The sequence below is a fragment of the Ruditapes philippinarum genome, unplaced genomic scaffold (genome assembly GCF_026571515.1).
Source record: "Ruditapes philippinarum isolate M1 unplaced genomic scaffold, ASM2657151v2 ctg2731_1_1_1_1, whole genome shotgun sequence".
NCBI classification, from domain to species: domain Eukaryota; kingdom Metazoa; phylum Mollusca; class Bivalvia; order Venerida; family Veneridae; genus Ruditapes; species Ruditapes philippinarum.
The window spans coordinates 55,236-62,416 of NW_026854348.1; positions in this window are offsets into that span (position 1 = coordinate 55,236).

The window sequence follows — 7,181 nt, forward strand, 5'->3', positions numbered from 1 at the left end:
TCTTACCTGTGGAATTGTGATAGAATATCTGAAATGAATGTTAAATTAATTATTCAAAGAATCCATGATCAATATTTACAACAATGGTTATCTGAATTAGACTCATCTTCTAAATTAGATTATTATAGAGAATTTATGTTAAACTTTATTCAAGCTAGTTATTTAAATACTGTTAATGTTGAGGCACATATGAAATCACTAGCGAGATTTAGATGTTCATCACACAACTTAGAGATTGAAGAAGGTCGATATAGGAATATTATTAGAAGCGAAAGATTATGTAGAAGATGTTATTTGAATCAAGTTGAATCAGAGTATCATTTTTTGTTAATATGTCCTTTTTATAGAGAATTACGTTTAACTCTTTTAGATAATTATTATTACACATGGCTTTATATGAATAAATTTAATAAGCTTATGTCAACAACCAAAAGATCTTATAATAAAACTTGCAAAATGTGTCTATCTGGCTTTAAAGAAGAGAAACGAGAGTGTTGTTGTATAATAAAATATGTATTTCTTTAACTTATTTTTCATATTTATGCTGTATATTATTAGATATGTTAAATATGACATGTCTTGTATTGTATGTGTTTATGTGTACTTAAAACTGCCCATCTTTAGTTAAAACATGAACATGAAACATGAATTATATAATTATTTTCATACCTTTCAATATTATATTACTTTTGTTAATATACCGCCAATTATGTGTGGCGAAAAACATGTATATATGTTTATGCTTATAAATACTTTGACTTGACTTGACTATATTTGATACTAAATAACTACTTGTATGGCTTTATGCTACGCACGCCTTACGGCACACTTGTTTTTCATCCCTTATTACTTAATCGCTACATCTTAAAAATCTGTATGACACCGTTTAGATTACCATTTGAGCATATTACCGTTTAATCTTATTTTTGTTTGTTTGTTTTGAAAAAATTTCAGTACTAATTTTACATCCGACGATGATAACAGAACAGAACAGAACATTATTTTATTTCGACTTGTACATAGTACATAATCATAATCATACATAGTGTGATACTACATTGCAATACATTACAATACATTTTCAATACTAATTTCCAATGCATTAAAACAAACTTTAAAGACAATGTCACATTACTTAACAATAGAAAAATGAAACAATTTCCATTATTGGAATTGCTTGGTTTTATTCATTATATGAATAATATTAAAAATTTGTTTTTTGTAAGGTTATTATTACAACTAAACGAAGTGATCAACATATTGTTTGTTTTTCGGGAAAAAAACCTTACCGCGGTATTTTTATTTAATGAAATCAAATAAGTTATATACTTCAAAGAGGAGAGACTTGCCATTTAGCTTGTGGAACTATTTGAAAGTCAAAATAGACTGGATGAGACAGAAAATACAGATAGGAGACCGGCGAAGAGTACATCCAAACATTTTGGATTGTTTTTAATTTAAATGGATTTTGGTGATTAAATCGTTACATATGATATTTTCCTGTATTCTTTCCCGTCATGTTCCAAGATAAAATGGCAATGCCTGTTTTGTTATAATTATTATTATCATTTATATTATTTTTCTATTATTAGTATTATTAGTATTATTATTATTTTTATTATTATTATTATTATTATTATTAATAACTATTATTATTTCTTCTTTGTATTATTATTATCATTATTATTAATATTATTATCATCATCATCAATATTATTATAAATCATTATTATTATTATTATCATTATTTTTATTATTATTATTATTATATGATGATTTTTATTTTTTATTATTATTATTTTTATCATTATTATTATTTTATTATTATCATTATTATTATTATCAATTATTAATATTATTTCTTCTCTCCTTCTTAGAATTATCATTATTCTAATCATAATATTATTATAATCAATTATATTATTATTAATTAATATTATTATGATTATTATTGTATGATTATCATTATTATTATTATCATTATTCATTTTTATTATTATTATTATTATAATTATTATTTATGTATTATTATTATTATTATCATAATTATTATTTATGTATTTTATTATTATTATTTATATTATTAATATTTTTATTATTTTATTTTTATGATTTATATCTTTTTAATAATAATATTATTATTACTACTATTATTATTATTTATTTTTTTATTATAATTATTATTATAGTTTTTATTATAATTATTATTATTATTATTGTTATTATTATTTATTTATTTATCTTTTATTATTATTATAAGTATTATTATTTTTATTATTATTTTGTTGCATATTCCCTGCCATTTTATTTGTTTTTTGGATTTTATTTTATTCGTATATTTTGTATTATAGGTTATAAGCGCCACACCTAATAGATAGAACACTCTCCCATTTGCAAGGAATGGGAATTATCTCCCATTATAAGAAATAGGATTTTCTCCCATGTATCAACATGGGACTTTTCCCCCATAATCAGGATGGGAGATTTCACCCATGGGTGGATTTGTCCCGCAACGAAAATGGGAGAATTTTTAAACATTACTTTTTATGTTTTTATTTACACAATAAAGTATTTGAAGACTACAATAATAGTTTTCTTGCATAAAAGTTAATTCTTATTTTTTTCTAAATCTCCCATTATTTTTATCTCCCATTTTTATAGAATTGGGGTTTAACCCCATATGGGATAACAAACCTCCAGTGGGAGAATGATAAAACCCCATGGGGGACTCAAATTTGATTGTCTCCCCAGCACTCATTGTAAGGGTTATGTGAAATTTAAAGACCAGTTTTTGTTTAACTTAATACCCATTGTTAACTGAACTCTTCATTTAATCTCTAATTACTTAAGAAAGGGTAGCTGAGTTTGCGAAAATCCCGGATTTGCAAACTTATTCCGGAGGCTGTTATAGTCAAAGGCTTTTCAGCGTTGGTTACACGTTACCTTATGATTGATCTGGGGCCATGTTTAGCCTCTCCCCTTTCTGGCATTCTCCTGATGTACCTTTTGGATAGGGGGCTGGGCCCAAAAGTGGTCACTTTTTTCAGCAACATTTCTCAAATAATAATAAGTTTTGGGACCTAAATAAGACATTTTTCACTATTTGAGACACAGCAAAGGGGTGAAAAAGGCGTGTAAACTGTAAATCAAGTAATGGGTTAACAGATAATGATGAAAATACCTGATATTACCCAACAATTGCGTTTTCCATGTTTACACATGGCCTTTCATATAAATTTGAAAAAAAATTGTTGTTTTGTAGAATGTTTTATTTATTTCATTGTTTTGTAAAAAATGGCTGTTTACATTGAAAAATCTCCCGTTTCAAGTTCAAATTGCTATAAAACTATAAAAACTGCTTCGATTTTCTGTTGCCATGGCAACGAGCGGACATCTCAAAATTCCCAAAAGTCACTAATTTGCGTTGTTTCTCTCCATCAAAATTGATTTCTAAGTGCTGCAACATCTCAATGGATTGATTCAGCGTTGGTTACACGTTACCTTATGATCGATCTGGTTTCATTTTTAGCCTCTTACAAGTCCAAAATTTCTTGGCGATTAGGGGGACTGCTGCCCCCCCCCCTTCACAGCCTCCCAACTAGAAGTGGGCGCATTCCCTACAGGCAACCCCCTGATGTATCTTTTGGATAGGGGACCGCGCCGAAAAAGTGGTCACTTTTTTCAACAACATTTCTCAAACAAAAACAAGTGTTGGGTACCTAAATTTTTTTTTATTTATCATTTTAGATAACAAGGGGGATGAAAAAGGCGTTTAAATACGTGTATATCAAGTAATGGGTGAATGAACTTAAGCCAGATAAATCACCAGGTATTGATGGCATTTCTGCAGAATTCTATCAAAATTATTTTCTTTTGCGTAGGTTCACCTCTCACAGAGTGGAGTGTATAAATGAATGATTTGATAAAAAATATTATCTCATTCGCAAAAAAAGTTATATATCTTTGGTTTAAAAAATGGGACCCACTATTATTAGAAAATTATCGACCAATCTCATTATTATGTGTTGATGTAAAAATTGCTACTCGTGCTCTTGCCAATAGATTGCAAACTGTTATTCAAAATATAATAAGCACAGACCAACAAGGGTATATCACAACAGATTTATTGGATATAACATACATTTAATACAAGACATAATAGATTATTCAGAAAAACTCCAAATAGATGGTGCAATAATGTTTATAGATTTTTGTAAAGCCTTTGATACTCTAAAATATTTTTTTAATCAATGTACTTGAACAATTTAGTTTTAAATAGAACTTCATAAACTAGGTCGAAACATTTTATAATGGTATTAAATCAACATTGTTACAATAGACATAAATCAGAGATATTTATCTTAAATCAAGGTTTCAAACAGGGTTTTCCATTTTCTGCTCTGTTATTTCTATTAGCTGCTGAAAGAATGGACAATGATAAAAACATACTCAAACATTATAGAAGGAATAAAATTGGAAAATGATTATAAACAAATTAAAATAGCGCAGCTTGCTGATAATACTATTTTTTTCTGAAATCGGAACAAGATATTCTAAATCTGGTAGAAGTTCGACAAATATACGGGGTTACAACTCAATAGCAAAAAAAAAACTGAAGCAATGTGGATTGGAAGAAGTAAATTACAAACTGATAAAGTAGGAAATATAACATGGCCGAATAAAGCAATTAAATCATTAGGAGTCTATTTAACTATGAAGAGACTACTAAACTTAATTGGCAGTCAAAAATAACTTTAAATGTGAAAGTATTACAAAAAATGGTTGAAACTTAAGTTAACGATGTCTGAAAAAGTTCAAATTATAAAATCGTTTTTGATATCTAAATTTACTTACATGATACAATCTTAAGTTGTATAAATACAAAGTATCGTAAAAATCAATACAATGATATTCAAATTTTTATGGGACAATAAACAAAAAAAGTAAAACGTGCAACATTAGTAGGCAATTTATTACAAGGAGGAACAGATCTGATAGACATAGACTCATATATAACTTCTTAAAATTTAAATGAGTAAATGCTTTAACTGATGAATCAGAAGCAAACTGGAAATTTATTCCGAAACGCCTACTGAAAGATTTTGGTGTCAATTTCTAAACCTTTTTTTTGTAATACAGACTCTATTAAAAGTCTCAATTGTAGTAATGTGGCTGAATTTTAAAAGAACTCGCAATTTACAAAAGGACGATAACAATTGTAATTTGAACATATAAGACAACAAATAATTTGGGGCAATAGATTCATTAAAATAAATAACCAATGTTTGTGTTATAAAACATTGATTAAATCAAATATATATTCTTGAAATGATTTACTCAATAATCAAGGTGAAATAGATCAAAATGTTATTTTACATAAGCTAGTAGATAAACACAACTGCGTCGTTGAATTAAAACTGCACTTACCGCTAGCCTGGAAACAAACTATGAAAAGAGTGCACCCTTCCAAAACAATAATAAAAATATAAACACTTCTTAAGATAAATAATATGCGTTTTTAATGGATGGATTCTAAAGCAATATAACAAATACTAGTAAACACAGTATTCATTAACCCGCTACACATTTGTATTGGTATAATAAATATGAGAGAAAACTGAACTGGAATGGTATATGTAAATTCATAACAAAAATGCATGACAATCGGTATAAACAATTCAAATCTAGAGAAATTAACATGATCTTTACAAGCAAAAAACACGCTTAAATGCAAAATGGACTCCACAATGGCTCCCCGAGAAAAGAATTGAGTAGGGATGTACGAGAATTGGTTATAAATAGTTTTTAGGAGAATAAAAATCAGTCAGAATTATCAAGATTACTGGGTATTCCTGGATCGACAATTAATAGTGTAATAAAGAAATATCAACAGTATGAAAGTGTTGAAAATCGTAGTGGGAGGGTAGAAAAAAATTATTTATGGAACGAGACTAATCTAAACATTCTCGGATTATAAAATGCAATAGGAAAAGGACTTTGAGAGATGTTACAGGTATGATGAATACAGATATGGATCAAACATTTTGTGATAAACAATTGCAAGGTAAAATTACGAGTTTGGATATGAAAGAAGGGCTGTTCAGAAATTCAAAAAGATGGTTGTTGGCCGTGGTAGTCGAAAAATCGTGTAAAATGTCGTAATGAAAGAAAACATTGGACTGAGGAAGAAAACTGGAGTTAGTGGATATTTAGTGATGAAAGTAAGATGGTCATCGGGAAAAAAAATAACAATATATATTTATTTGGAGTAAAGACGACGAAAAGTATTAGCTTCACTTAGTATGTCCCGCTCCCAGGGCTAAGCTTAGTGTTATGGTATGGGGATGTGTATGCTTTGGGGGTATCGGAAGTTTAACTGCTGTTGAGGGTAATATAAACGCACATAAATCAGTTTTTAGTTCATTTTGCAGTAATCAAAAACCCAAATATATAATAAAAAAATACTTGAAATATAATGAATACAATGCATTCATAATTTTCATTAAAAAAGTGGAGACATCTTTTTAGATTTTTGTCTGTTTTGAAAATATTCTTAGAGTTTACGAAAAGTAGAATAATCTCAATGCAAGTAATAATATATTACTGTTTATGTAATAAATGATTATTTTTGCAATATTATCACCAAATTTCTAATGTGCGCCCAACGCAATATGGGTATTTTTTCATATTGTTACCTGGAAATTTACGTGGGTTATTTATGTAGTTTGCAATATGTAAATTACTTCCTATGTCACTTGGCAATACCTTATTTAAAAAAATTCGTGAAAATCAGAATGAATCTGGAGACATGCAGCTTTTAAACATTAATGTCAGTACCAATTATTGATTAGTAACCATAAAATGTAAACTTTTTGAAATAATGAAACTAAGTCAGCTCAATTGGACAGCAAATGCATAATCATAATGTTCCTTTAAATGCTTAAAAAGGTATAACTTTGTTGAATGCAAAATCAAGTTATAAAATTGACCTGTTTATCTTGCTTGAGACTCTTATTGCTTGTGAGCTTTTTTGCTCTTTATTTTTAATATTTGAGGGAAAACTGAAAATGAGTTATTCTCTCTGCATAAACCCCTAAGCCAATTTGATCCAAACTTCACAGGAAAACTCCTTTGGTAGTCAACTTTATAAATAGAATTTTCTACGAATTTAATTCCAAAAG